At 38.7% G+C, this 14,871-nt stretch overlaps 1 protein-coding gene across 8 annotated transcripts in view; it reads left to right on the top strand.

Annotated features, from left to right (window-relative positions):
- Positions 1–14,871, top strand: part of AUTS2 (activator of transcription and developmental regulator AUTS2) — a 1,101,951-nt gene that overhangs the window by 467,549 nt on the left and 619,531 nt on the right. The window lies entirely within an intron of this gene.

Genomic DNA, 14,871 nt, shown 5'->3' with positions numbered 1-14,871 from the left:
GGAAAAGTGAGGATTGGAGGAAAAGTGATAAAAGTGGTAAATAAAAATATATTTAAATAGTATTCCAGGGTTTTAGAAGGCCTCAGCTTGTGAACAAGGAGACTCCTTGAGGTTAAAATTTGCTTCATCAGGGACTCTTCTGGTGACTGTCTTGATTACTTTAGAAATCTCCCTGTACAAAGCCACCGCGTGCTTAGTGTACCTTCGCTAACTTGAACCTGAATGTATTTTGGAGTCTCTCATCTTCATAGAGAACCTCAGCAAAAATGCTTGGTTATGTCTATCTTGGCACAAATTCTCTGTGCAGTCCAGGACATTTTCTGGTTTTGGTCTTCCGTCCTTATGGATGGAACTGTGAGTGGGACATAAGTAGATCTCTTACCGTGTTACCCCATAGACCTGAACACAGAGCCTGTGAAAAAGAGAGCTATAACGGCTGAACAAAAGTGCTTCTGTTCAAGGGGACCAATGCCAATTGCATGTATAGAAAAAGTTGATGCATTTTAACATTTTTGAATAGAAAAAGCAAATGGCATTGGGCCACAGCTGCTGAGGCACTAGAGTTGATGAGGAGATCCAGAGAGGACGGTGTTACAATAGGGCGGTAAAGTGGTGTGGACAGCTGTAATGATAAACCTTCCGCAGGAAATAGTAGTGCTCAAAAATAGTTGTTTATAACAGCGTGCACATTAGAAATTTAGTATATCTGCTCACTCGTTAGTAATATTGATATATGTTGTGTAACGGTTGCTTAATTGCTAATTTTCCTATGCTAATTGATGTTTTTCTATAAAACTAAATTCTTTAGCTCTTTACGTTTATTGAATACCATCTGGCTTATGAATTTTCATAAGAACTGCCAAAAAAAAGGTACAGACCCCTCCTCCAATCTTTCTCCTAAATAGGTACTGAATGTGTATCCATAATGACTTTTCGATGCGTCTTTAGGAATTAAAAAATTTTTTTTTTCTGTAGGAATAAAATGTCATTCCACTAAAAATATTTCCTTTCTCTCCCAACTTGAATTTTCTTCCCATGTCACCACTAGTTATTGCTGTGGTGATATATCCTCTTATTCTTTTTTAATGATATTCTGCATATTATTGCTCTGGGTAATTATTGAGTATGTACTACATTTAATATACTATGCTTTTCCTGATTACTAGGAAAAATCCCAAACTCATTTTGTATTTTTAAAAATAGGTTTATATATTTATTCATAACATTTTGGTTTAAAAGTTTAAAGACATCATTAAACTTTTGTTGTACAATAACAAAGAGGTCTGAAGTGGGTGCCCCATACAATCTTTTTACTATGCAATGATTAATGTTTTTGGTGATTTCCTGTCACAACTAACTACCATTTCTTTGGCATCTTTGTGTAGTTTTGGTAGTATTATAGTTTCTGTTTGCTTAGATAACGTATGTGTATATATACAGAGGGTGCCAAAAATGTATATGCATTTTAAGAGAGGAAAAAACTGTATAAAAATTGTAGTACTCAATATATACCGATAACAAAAGATGAATACAAGTCACGTGTATACATTTTTTTGGCTCCCAGTCTGTACATTAGTCCATTAGTCCATTTGAGCTATAACAAAATACCACAGACCTGGGTGGCTTATAAACAACAGAAATTTATTTTTCACAGTTCTGGAGCCTGGGAAATCCAAGATCAAGACTCAAGTAGATTCTGTATTTGTGGAGGGCTTGCTTCGTGGTTCACAGATGGCCTCCTCTTCCCCTTACCTCGCACTGTGAAAGGTGTGAGGGAGCTTTGTGGGTGTCTTCTCTAAGCGCACAGACCACTCAGTAAGAGCCCCACCCTCATGGCCTCATCTCCCAAAGGCCTCCACCTCCTCCTGTCATCACATTGGGAGTTATGTTCCAACATCTGGATTTGAGAGGGAAGCAAGCATTCAATCTATAGCATGTATACGAAGGTCTGACAATTAAGTTCACAAACTCATCCTAGAAAAAGTGCTACACACCTCAATGCTGAATATCACACGGTCACCTTCGAAGTGCTCCCCTTGGGAAGCTATGCACCGATGCCAGTGCCTAGGCCACCCTTCAAAGCAATTTTGGAAATCTTGTTGGAATGGCCATCAGAACTTTTGTCATACTACCCTTGATGTCCTGAATGTCATCAAAATGTCTTCTTTCAATATTTCCTTTATCTTAAGGTAAGAAGTCATTGGGGGCCAGATCAGGTGAGTAGGGAGGGTGTTCCAATACAGGTATTTGTTTACTGGCTAAAAACTCCCTCCCAGACAGTGCCCTGTGAGCTGGTGCACTGTCTTGATGCAAGAGCCATGAATTGTTGGCGAAAAGTTCAGGTCGTCTAACTTTTTCACGCAGCCTTTTCAGCACTTCCAAGTAGTAAAGTTGGTTAACTGTGTGTCCAGTTGGTACAAATTCATAATGAATAATCCCTCTGATATCAAAAAAGGTTAACAACATGGTTGCAACAAGTTTGCGAACTTAATTGTCAGATATTGTATACATATATGTGTTATAGGCTTAAGTACTAGAATTTAACAGAGCTTTATTGGTAAGTAGGCTGTTGTGTATGCTTTTCTATGTTTATTTTTCCTATAATTATCATATAGTAAATATGAGTAAATAAGAGTAATAGTTAAGTTATAAGCAGGAGAAGAATTGCTTGGCACCTATGGATTTTGAATAAGATGTAAAAATAACTACAGTTTATTAGATTTTTTTTAAGACATAAAAATAACTAGTTAGAGTTTTTTTTTTTAACTTCATCATTAAATTAATCTAAATTTCTTACTTCAGATAGCTAACGTAGATGAAATTGTGTTCTAAATTGCTTGTCTGGGCTGAATATGAGCAAAACAAATCAAAACAAAAACCTGTAGTAAAGAGTTTTTCAATGAGTCACTCTATGGAAAAATTTGAGATAGTTTTATAGAATTTAGTTCCTAGGTTAATACATTTAGTATATTAAGGTTCAGTCACATTAGATTATATATTAATTATTCATAATTTAGAGATGTTTATAAAAATAACCAAGATATGTGATGGTATTTACTTATTTTTCTCCATTACAAAGGTCATTATTTATAGCTAATTTGCTAATTGCTTTACCGCAAATATTTGGTCATTGAATCCCAAAATGTTATAATTGTCACTTACCTAGAGGAGCAGACACACTGTGTGCTGTCCACGGATAGTAACGATATTCTGGAGGACAGCAGAGTAATGTGGAGAAACAGATCTGGGATGAAGGCTGCTGGGAATCCCAGGTCCACCTCTTCACACCTGTTTAACCTTGAATTAACATGGCCTCCATTTCCCTACCTTAAACTGGTGATAATCATGTGTGCCTCACAGGTTGTGTGACAGGAATCTTAGTGCAGCCAATTCTAGTCACCGCTGGGTGGCCCTTGAGCTAGTGTTCAGCTGGGAACTGGGACGCGTGTTTTCCAACCCTCTGCAGGGCTCCCTGTGGGTCATTCATCTGTGGATTTTAGTTTCTGTGTCTGGAAAGGGGACACATTACAATTAACTTTGCTTACCTCAAAGATTAACAGGATGATTCAATTAGATAAATTATGTATGATTACTGGAAAATTATAGAACAGCAAATGTGTACAGCATTGTTCTCATCCTAAAAGTGAAAGCAGCTTTATGGGACCTGGCCATCCTGCCTTAACCTGCCAGATCGAGACTGTGATACGTTTAGCTGTACCTCAGTGTTCCTGGGATTGTCATCTCTGCGTGTTGCTAAAATGGTAGTAGCTGCAGCCGAGGGTATTTTGGCAATTTGAGTCAAAAGTTAGCTGCATTACTAAACAAACACACTGTTTTTGTAACACCTCAATAAGAGTTCCTATTGTACACCAAAGGTCTAATGTGACGTGAGTTTTGGGGGGAACCACCTAATTAGATAATTGGATCTATTCTTAAATTGTGATTGTGTGCACATCAAAGCCATCATAAGAATAAATTTAAGTCTGATAGTGAACGTGGCTTCAGTATACATCGGTGAAGTATCCTGCTGATTGCTGATTGAAAACAGTTGTTAATTCTCTACTTCACTAAATTCAGAGTGGAAAAACTTTCCTTAATAAAAAACAGATTGAGGAGATGCAAGACCTTACTGTGTGGGAATTAATGGCAGATGCATATACTGGTAGTTAAAATGTTTCATTAGATGTTAATGTCTTGCTGTGTTTTTAATTGTTCAGGAATTAGCCTCCGGAATATTAAAACCATCTGTTTGTTATCATGATGAAACAGAATGCTTAAATAGTTATTAATTTGTGTTTCTTATCCTTTTTTTTTTTAGGGATCATCTGTAAAACTTTGATCTGTTTAGAGTTTAGGGAATTTGGAATGTGGAAGTGAAAAATAATTTTAAAACACATCAATGTCCCAAATAACTGTATTTTTTTTCCCTTCCTTCGGTGCATATTTTATACTCTTTTCCACATTTTGTTTTTAAAGTATGATGACTTGACTCTTTTTTTCGAGATCTGATGAGAATGATCGTAGAGCTGGTTTAATACTTGATTTACACTGTAAGGCCACACTTATAGCGATTATTTTACATTCAAGAGCAAGATAAAATTTAGATATTGGGAGTGACGACGGGACACTAACACCTGAAATTCTAACTCTGTGTGACACGTCGGGTGGTCAGTCAGGCTGCCAATGGCTGCGTTCTGCCTCAGCTGCTTTCCCCTTCTGCGACTTTGCTCAGATCATTTTGTCGTTCAGCGTTGGTTTCTCCACCTGTAAATTAGGAAATGCAGTATAACTTACAAAGCTTTTGTGCTTCTTAGATGTCATATGAAGAGTGCTTATTTGTTCTGTATAGTAAGCTTATTAATTGCTGTCTTTCTTGGTAACATGGAGCCAGTGGGGTATTTGGGGTGTGACCGAGAAGGTCTCTTAGCACTACAGCTGTGTGAGCCGGGAGCAAACGCTCCAGTCACTGGTCTTTGCCCCGGGTTGACAGCCAGAGATTGGATGTGTTTAAATCCTTACCGTCAAAATGACCATCTCAGCTCGTGTTAGTTCTAGTTAACTGCCCAATATGTAGCTCTACAATGGAGAGAACGAATTTACCTTTGCATGGGATCCCCATTTAAGTCTCCAAGAAACCTGGTAGTATTTGTCTTCTCGTCTCTAAGTTTAGTTAGGAAAAATTGTCAAGTTCCTTTTTTATTAATTTATGCAAATCAGCTTAAAATCATGCCAAGGATTGGAAACTATGTATTTGAATCTTTCTGTATCTTGGAGAAATGCCATGTGTTTCGACCCAAGAATTTTTGATAGTTGGGAAGTGTACGGTTTCTGTGTAAGCTATATTTACTTTACCTGCCCCTCATTCAAAATTGGATTATCCCACTCACTATGTCTATTTTGCCCAGGGTAAAAATGGGAAAGGATTCATAACTTGGAAACTTCTGGAGCCAAGTGAAAAATTGCCTGCTTTGTGGTAGTGGAGTCTGTTGTGAAGCCTGGGTTTCTGGTTCAGGATCCCCAGAGGCCAGGCAGATGATACAAGTAAGTGATGTAGGAACCTCGTTGCATGGTGCTGAGTTCACCCCGTATAAGTACAGAATTAATTCAGCCCATGCTCTTGTTTGCAGTGGAGAGAGCTGGTACTGGAGGCCATACAGGTCATGACCCGACCCGCCGTGTGACAGAAATGTACGGTTTCCCCAGAAGGACCTTCTCATTTACAGATTTCCTTGGGAGGATACTTTTACTTGTATAACCAATTGGGTTTCTCCTACAAATGTTGTTGTTAATGAATCCATGTTTGGTAGCACACATATTTACACATTTCGGCCTTTGTGTGCAGTGTGTTAGAAGAAAGTTTTTGCTGGATTGATTAAAAAAAAAATAAAGCACTTGTTACAAGGTAAAATACATCAGATTTGTAAATGTTTCATATTATCCAAATTACTTAAAGTGGCAATCTCATCAATAAGCGTATATAATACTAAGAGCTATTAGCTTTTCTTGCTCGTGGTTTTTGACCTTTTGCTGAACAAGTACTTTTACAATTCTCAAATGCCAGAATGAAGTTGTATTAAACTAACTAATTATATGCCACTCTTCATTTTGTAGTCCTATACCTGATATCTAAAATGATTATCTAAAACATCCTAAATTACGTGTGATCACTCTTTCAAGAACAAAGTTAGTAATAGCTCTTGTCGAAGAATAAGGCATCTAACAGCTGATTTTGTCTGACCTCCACATTCACAAGCTCACGAGTGTACGTGTGACTTTTCATGGTACCAGGGAGCTTTTGAGCACTCCTTGTTCGCCAGTCCTGGCTTTGTTTGATCCAGTCACACTTTGGTAATAGCTCCCAGGGCCATTCTGTGGGAGATTTTAAAGACTGCCATCCATGTTGTGCATCTTAACAGTTAATGCATACTGATTAATGAAATAAATATTTATTGAGCATCTAGTAAATTATAGGTATTGTTTTATATTCTGCAGATATAACAGACAAAAATCCAGGTTCTCATGGAGTTTATAAACTGGTTGTGGTGTTGTCGAGGGAGCAGGAGTTTGAAGGAGACGGAGAACAAATGAGAGAAGTATAATAGATACTGCATTAGAAGGCATTAAATAGAGGTAGGGTTGCGTGTGAATAGGATGATCAAGGAAGTCCTCAATGAGAAAGTGACACTGAAGCAAAGATCTGAAGAAGGCAGGTAGTGAGCCTGTGCCTTCTGGGGCTGGACAGAGGGCAGCAAGTGCAAAGGCCCTGAGGAGAGCGCATGCCTCGTTTCTTTGAGGAACAGTATCAAAATCAATAAATTGTGACAGAGTGAGGAAGGCAGAGAGTAATAGAAAGGAGGTCGGAGAAGTGATATGGCAACCAGACAGGGTGAGCGCTGTGTTGTTAGGCCATTCTAAAGACCTTGATCTTTACTGTGAAGATGGAGAGACTCTGGAAGATTTTGAGAAGAATAAAGGCCTTAATTGACTTCAATTTTCCCAGAGCACTCTGGCTGGTGGGAGAGATACGGGGATGTGTAGAGGGCAAGAGCGCAAGCAGGGAGCCCAGATAGAAAGGCATTGTCATAATGCAGGCAAGACATGATGGCAGTTTGGAGCCGAGTGTCACTGTAGAGAGGAAGAAGATTTTTGACTATGCAATTGGAAAGGGGAAGATGCTATTAATAACAATTGGAAATATGGAGAATATTGCTTTATTCAATTTGGGTTTGAGATGCCTACCAGACATCTAAGTGAAAATGGAAGATGCAACTGGATTTAGAAGACTGGAATTTTGGGAAGTGATTGGGGCTAACCATAAATTCAGGCACCATCAGCACATAGGTAGTATTTAAAAGCATGAAACTGGACGAGGTTGTCACTGAGATAGTGAGAATAGAGTGTAGAGGGAGGAAAGAGGCGGGTCCTGAGAGCCGCACTGGAAGAGTCTGCAGGACGTGGCCCGCATTGGGAGACTGACAGGAGTGGCCAGAGGGGTCCGAGGAACGGCAGGAGTGAAGCAAGTGCTTCCAGGACGAGGACCTGGATCTCTCGGTGCTCGTGTCAGGGGGGACACGTGACCACTGGGTCTCGCATTTGTACGCTGTTACTGATTGGCAGGGCAGTGAAGCTGGCGGGGGGCCTTGTGCCGGGGCCCTGCTCTGGCTGCCCTCAGGCCACGCCCCTTCCCCCAGCCGAAGGGGTCCCAGGGCCCAGGACGCGTGCCCATTGGACAGCGGGTGGTCTGGGCTCCGGAGCCCCGGCCGGATAGCCTCGGCTGGGCGTGCAGGGTGTGCTCCCTCCTTCGGCCCCCGACAGGGACGCACCAGCACTGCGCTTGTGTGTGAGCCTGAGCCGGGCGCTGCCACGGGGTAAGGTGGGCCGTGTGCGTGGGGCCCGCACGTGCGGGCGAGGCTTCTCCACGTGTGCACAGAAGTGTTCACGCAGAGCGTGTCCGAAACGTGCATGCGCATTTTAAGGAGGAAGAACAGCTGTTACAATTGTAATACCCAGTACAAACCGGTAACGAAAGGTGAGCACAAGCCACGCGTGTACGTTCTTTGGCATCCCCTGGTCGCTGGCGAGAGCGCGGCACTCGGCAGGCTGCCCTTCCGCACTGTCACACTCCCTCAAGAAACTTCAAGGGATACAGAACGCGGAATTAAACAGTCTTCGTTGTCATGATGGGCATTCTCTTAAGCAAGGTCAGAGGTCAAGGCATTTTATTTAACTCTGTATGAGCTTGATTTGTAATTTATAACTATTTAAACACAAGTTTTGGGTTCTCTTGCCCCAAGTTCTGCACATGTTTTTGACAGCCTGTTGCTGAGTTTGACAGGCACGATTTCATGTATCTGTGGGGACAAAAGCCTCACTGGACCAGGTTAAACAGAGAATGGGAGGAGAACAATGAATAAAATGTTCGCAAGAATATTTTTGTAAAGGGCATGAAAAAAGTGGAAAGGTGGCTGGGATTCTTTGTCTTATCTGGATTCGGGGTCTTCTCTACTAAAATGGGAACAATAATAGCCAGAAAGTTTGTACTCTGAAGGAAAGCATTATATTAGTTTGCTAGGGCTGCCATAACAAAATACCAGAGTTGGTGGCTTAAAAAAAGAGAAATGAATTTTGTCGCAGTTCTGGAGACTCCAAGTCCAAGTTCAAGGGCTCGGCAGGGTTGGTTTCTCCTGGGAGGCCTATCTCCTTGCCTGGTAGTTGGCTGCTTTGTCCCTGTGCCTCCAGGTGGCCTTTTCTCTGTGCCTGTGTATGTATCTCTGGTGTGTCTCCCCGTGTCTCAATCTCCTGTTCTTCTAAGGACACCAGTGGGATTAGATTAGGCTCATTTTATTGGGCTCATTTCCACCTGTTTTAAAGTCCCTAAATCCAAGTACAGCCATATTCTAAAGTAATGGAAGTTACGGTTTCAACATATGAATTTTGTGTGGGCACAATTCAGTGTATGATAGGGATCTCAAATATTCTAGAACATGCATTTGTGGAACCCATCCCATCTATGAAATGTCTGTGGCTTCTCAAAAAAGTTGAATATTGTACTTGCTAAACCAGTTTATTTCTGTCCTCAGGGAAGTACTAATGTAGCCTAGTATGAATTAGTCACTAGTTGGTGATAAGTTTAGTGGTACACAGGTTACTAAATGCTGTGGACTGAATTGTGCCCCCATCCGTCACCCGTAGGTCAGATTCGTATATATTTGGAAACAGATTTATCTTGTGGTCCAAACTCAAGCCCAAGGAATGCCACATCCCTCTGTTCATTCAGGCTTTAACCCCATTCTTCAGTATGTCCTCCTCACCCCCGTTGTTCAGGCTGCCTTTTTAGTAGAAAATGAAGTCAGGTATGTTATCATGCCTTTTGTCAACAGAATTCAACCTAGATATAGTATCCAAAATGTAGATAGAGATCTTAGTTATATATCAAGTATTGCTGTTTTACACTCCCATTCTCTTTCCTTCACATCATTAAGTTGTCAAGAAATAGTATTACAGTAGCCTCTTGGCCAAATCAGAGAGAGTAGAGTTTTGATTTTCTTGAGTAGCTATAGAACAGTAAGTAGTGTTGCCTGGGTTCCGTGTGTCTTTTGGAAGGATATCACAGTTGGTCAGATTATTCTTGATTGTCTTAATAGCTTCTCGCCAACGTTTGAGACTGCAGTTACATTGATCTTCACTTACTTTCCTCTATTGTATTGATGTGCAGTTTTTTCTTACTGCTATGAAGTTCACTGAACTCTCTTAAATCTTGAATAATATATGTGATTGGCAAGTGGAATCGCTTCAGTAGTTTCTATTTTTCAAGTTGTATCAGTGCAGTACCTTTAGTATTTATTTGGGACTATCACTGACACAGAGAAATGATACAACATAAGTCCAGGCATATCCGTGGACCCTATCTTACTTTACATTAATAAAACTGTTTTTAATCTTTAGTAAATTTGGGGGTGACACTTGTTAGTGAAATTACACAGATTTCAGGTGTACAATTCTGTATTACATCATCTATAATCCCACTGTGTGTTCACCACACAGAGTCAGTTCTCCTTCCATCACCATATATTTGATCCCCCTTACCGTCATCTCCCACCCCCCAACCCCTTACCCTCTGGTAACCACTAAACTATTGTCTGTGTCTATGAGTTTTTGTTTCTCATTTGTTTGTCTTGTTCTTTTGTTGATTTTGGTTTATATACCACATATCAGTGAAATCATAGGGTTCTCTGCTTTTTCTGTCTGACTTATTTTGCTTAGCATTATACTCTCAAGATCCATCCATGTTGTCACAAATGTTCCTATATCGTTTCTTACCGCCGAATAGTATTCCATTGTGTATATATACCACAACTTCTTTATCCATTCATCTATCGAAGGGCATTGTGGTTATCTCCGAGAGTTGGCCACCATGAATAATGCTGCAGTGAACGTAGGGGTAATAACACTTGTCTAATTCTCTTGGAGTCACTTTCTGAGACGTGGATTAAAAGGCAGCCTCTCCTTTCCTTGTCTTTGGAAACTCACTGTGGGAGGTGGAATCCGACGATGGTCCTCAGGATACTTGCTCCTGTTTGCTCCCATGATTAGGTTTTCATTTTCTTTTCTTTCTTTTTCTTTTTCTTTTTTTTTTTTAAGAAAAGTTGAAACACTACCACTTGCAACAACATGATTAGATTTTATGTGGCACAGTTGACTTGACCCAATCGGGTGAGTCCTTAGCGGGGACCTGACTCTTTCTGGAGTAAGAGATTAAATAGATGGAATCTTTTACTTTTTTTAAAAAAAAAATAAACTGCTTTATTGAAATATAAGTTACACGCCATAAAATCTACTCATTGTAAGTGTACAATTATATGAGTTTTGGTAAATGTATAGAGTTGTGCAACCATCATCGTACCCCAATTTTAGAACTTTACTATCACCTCAAAAAAAATCTCCCTTGTGTGCACTTGCAAATTGGTGGACTCAAATTCTTGTGTAGGATTCTATCAGATTTTATTATTAATTTCAAATTACTATATTTCATCAGATGCTTGCAGCTCTTTTAATTATCATTCCATGTTTCCCTTTTTGTTTTGTTATTATCAGATTTGGGCACAGATTATCTTTGCATATTTTTTTCTAAATCCTCTAAATCAAATTTTGTTAAATTTTCTTTAAAGGTTTAAACCATTTGATTATGATTTTGACAGTACCACCAAAAAATAATGGTTACTACTATAATTTAGAAATGTACCTATTATATTTTATAAATAAATGTGCCTATTATATTTTATAATTATAACATATAAGTGTGCCTATTGTAATGATCACATTATTATTATCACTTTATATATTATGTTATCACATTATATATGGATATCTCATTTCTGTTTTTGGTATTGCTTTTTATCTCTTTATTAGATTTGTCAGAAGTTTCTCTCTTTTATCTTTGTAGGTTTTGCTCTAATTTTACTCTAATTTATTGTACAATAATTTAATTTCCAATTCAATGTTTAATTTTCATTTTTGGAATCTTCTGCTCTAATTTTCCCTATAGTTGCTTTTTGGTCTTATTTTTTTTTTCTTTTTGATTTCTATAATTAAGCTATTTTTTTTCTGTTATTTTCCATTTTATTGAAAATACATGAGTTAGCCTGCACAGATTTTATAGGTCCTGTAAAATTTTAACTTACATGTTTATAATTTTCATTTTTTTAATACCATAGTGTGTTTGTGATTTTCTCTTTAACTCAATTATAATTGTGGAGAGAATTTTTAAAGATATATTTTTTAAAAGAGTTTTAAAAATCTTTTAGTGATATGGCTATTTAGATTAAAATATCATAATTAATTTTCATCAGCGAGAAGGCTGCTTACGTAATTTCTACATTTTGAATCTTAGTTTGATATTCTTTGTGACCTAATCCATTTTCAGTTGGTGGTAATTTCCTTAGGATGCTTTAGAAGGTGTGGTTTCTTACCAGTATTTACTACATTTTGCCTAAGTCAGACTGAATTTTTAACCTGTAAGTCCTTTCTCTTATTTTGTTTACTTGCTCCCTGATTAGTAGGATGCTAAACTCTCCTACCTTCTGTTGATTTCCTTTATTACTTACAATATTTTTTACTTTACATATCGTCCTATGAAGGTTTATACCTTATTCCCTTAGTATAAGTACAGAAGTGTAAAGGTAAGATTGCACCTTTTGTCACTACTATAAAGTGACTGTCTTTAATAATATGACTTCGTCTAGCCATTTATTTGTAATACTTTGTCTTTTTTCCTATTTTTTAAAATTTAAGAGTCTTTTTAATTAACAAATCATTGAATATTTCTTTTAATCAGTACAAACTGGAGTCCTTGCTTTTTCTAAATAGTGGGAGCTTAATCCATGTATGTTATTATAACCAATACACTTAGTCACATACTTTTGCTTTCTTGCTAGCTCCTTTATTTTGTCTCCATTTCTCTATTGATTATGATTTTTATCCTTTTATGTTTGATAATGATTTGGAACATAAGTATTTTTAATATCTAAATTTTACTAATGGTTAACTTCAAGATTATCAAGTTCTTGCTTAAAATTCTTTCTCTAACTATTGAAGGCAATAATAAGATAACTTTTGATTCTATGATCCTAGAGAAATTTTGCACAAATTCCTTGCCCTGCCCTAGTTTCCAGAATTTAATTTTTAGCTTTTTGGCACAACTTCTTCGGATACATTGTGTTATTATTCTACAAAATATTATTATTCATACAAAATATTCATTTCTTCAGAAAATGTTTTTTTTTTCTCCTCAACTTTGTAGTTTTATTTGTAGTAGTAATTTCCTGTTAACTCATTTTGATATGTCAGCTTTTTCATTAAGTTCTTTAGTTTGGTTCTGTGTCTCTCATTTGAAATACCTTTTATAGCCTAAGGAACAGAATAGTACAGATCTCATCCAATCATGAAACTTTCCCATTTGTGGACCACTATTTTTTGAAACAACAAAACAAAAACATGTGTACAAGATTAAATACTTGCTGCTTTGATGTTAGTGAAGGTGAGTTACAAAATGTCATTGAATGAAGGAAGATTCTGTGCATATTGAAACATTTGAAGCGCCTTGCATGCAGGTCCTGTAGCGGCCTGCCTGCCGGAGGACTCAGCAGTCCGAGATGGGCTTGTGCCGCCCTGAGGAGCCACAGCTGTGGGGGAGATTACTTCTGGGAGCTTTGCTGCCTGCGCTGCATAAGTCACGGCAGTCCTCGGAGTTCCAGACACAGATGTCTTCTCCGCGGCTTTATTCTTCTATGAATTGTGTTTGAAGGGTTAATGACAACTGCTGAGCAGCTAGCACCTTATTGGGACTTGCCATAGTCCAGCTGAAAAGGAGCGGAGTGAGCGCTCAGACCTGGGCACACGTGCCCCGATTCTGCACCTTCACTCAGTCCGGCTGATGGGACTTGGTGACACGCTCAGTACCAGCGACCAAACTATGGATCGTTATCTTCTTAAATAGCCGTTAATAACAGTTAGGTCTGTACCGAGCTCACACTTTCAGTTTGGAAAACATGTTGTTGACAGTGAAATCTAATGAAAAACAAAATGGCTTCTTATATTTTATAAAATATGTTAATCTTATTGATGGAATTCCTGTCACTCATGCCAGACAACTACTGTCCTCTTGTCTGTTTTAACTCTGGTGACTAAAACATATAGTACTCTAATGGGAAGGAACTTCTGGAACTAGAGACTAAATTACAATAATTGTTAAATAAACGAGGTCCTGAGGCATCTATTAGGTTGGTGCAAAAGTAATTGCGGTTTAAAAGCTTAAAAATAATTGCAAAAACCGCAATTACTTGTGCATGAGCCTAATACCAGCTGATAGTGAGAAATCTCATTCCATCAGTTAGAGCACAGCTGTCTTATAGCAGCGCCGCCATGGATGTGGGAGAGATCAATGTGAACAGATCAGTTCTTGGCTCCTTAAATGTTTCAGCTAGCACCTGGCCTTTGTGATGTCTCTTGGTTGCAGGTAATAGCTGGGGACTTCAGGTAAAGGATTACAACTTCTGAGTTAGTTATACTACCCAAAAGATCCATTGGATATGGCTGAAAGTGCCAGTTTTAAATGTATTCATGGGATTAGGAATGAATACTTCTTTTGCCTGAAATCGTGTGGTTTAGCTTTAGTACTTACTGTAGTCAATCCATTTCTTTGAAATATTGAGCTGTCTGACAGCTTAAAATCTTAAGTTTCCTTTAAACTTGAGCCTGGCTTTGGAGGAAAAAGAGGTATGTGGGGTGGATTTTCTGTAAGGCTCTCTGAAGAACATTCGCTCAAGTGCTTGTGCTGGCAGAGCACAGGGGTGGCGAGCGAGCTGCTTCCTCTCAGCCTTTCTTGGGTTTTGCCCTTAGCCTAGATCAACATTTACTCAGATAATTCACGTCAGGGCCACTGGACGCTCTCATTGGGCCTTGTTGAACTTATTTGTGTTCATGAAGAAGTGGGGAAAAGGCCCAAATGCTAAATCCAGATTCTGTTAAGCCAGCTGGATATTAGGAAAAGTTTCATGCTTTTGTATCCTTAATTACCTCCTGGATGTTCATTTCTCAACTAAGTTGGGGGTCTGAGGTTTTAATGAACATCTCTTGATCAAATATCACCTAATAAGAGTTGTTTGTGAATGTAGTCAGATACCACAAATGTATCAAAAATATATCCTGCAGAGCTGCGAATATGCTGCAGACTGATTATTTCCATGTTCAATGTAAACATTGAGCATTAAAATGCAGTGAGCAGGAGGCAGTACGTGTGGGCTGGTCCTGGACCTTGTGCCTGGTTCTGAGCACTCGTTGGCTATGTTTGTTGCTTCATCCATACACTGGAGG

Source organism: Rhinolophus hipposideros (assembly GCF_964194185.1).
Source record: "Rhinolophus hipposideros genome assembly, chromosome: 7".
Taxonomy (NCBI): Eukaryota; Metazoa; Chordata; class Mammalia; order Chiroptera; family Rhinolophidae; genus Rhinolophus; species Rhinolophus hipposideros.
This window is presented reverse-complemented; position numbering and strand designations above follow the sequence as displayed.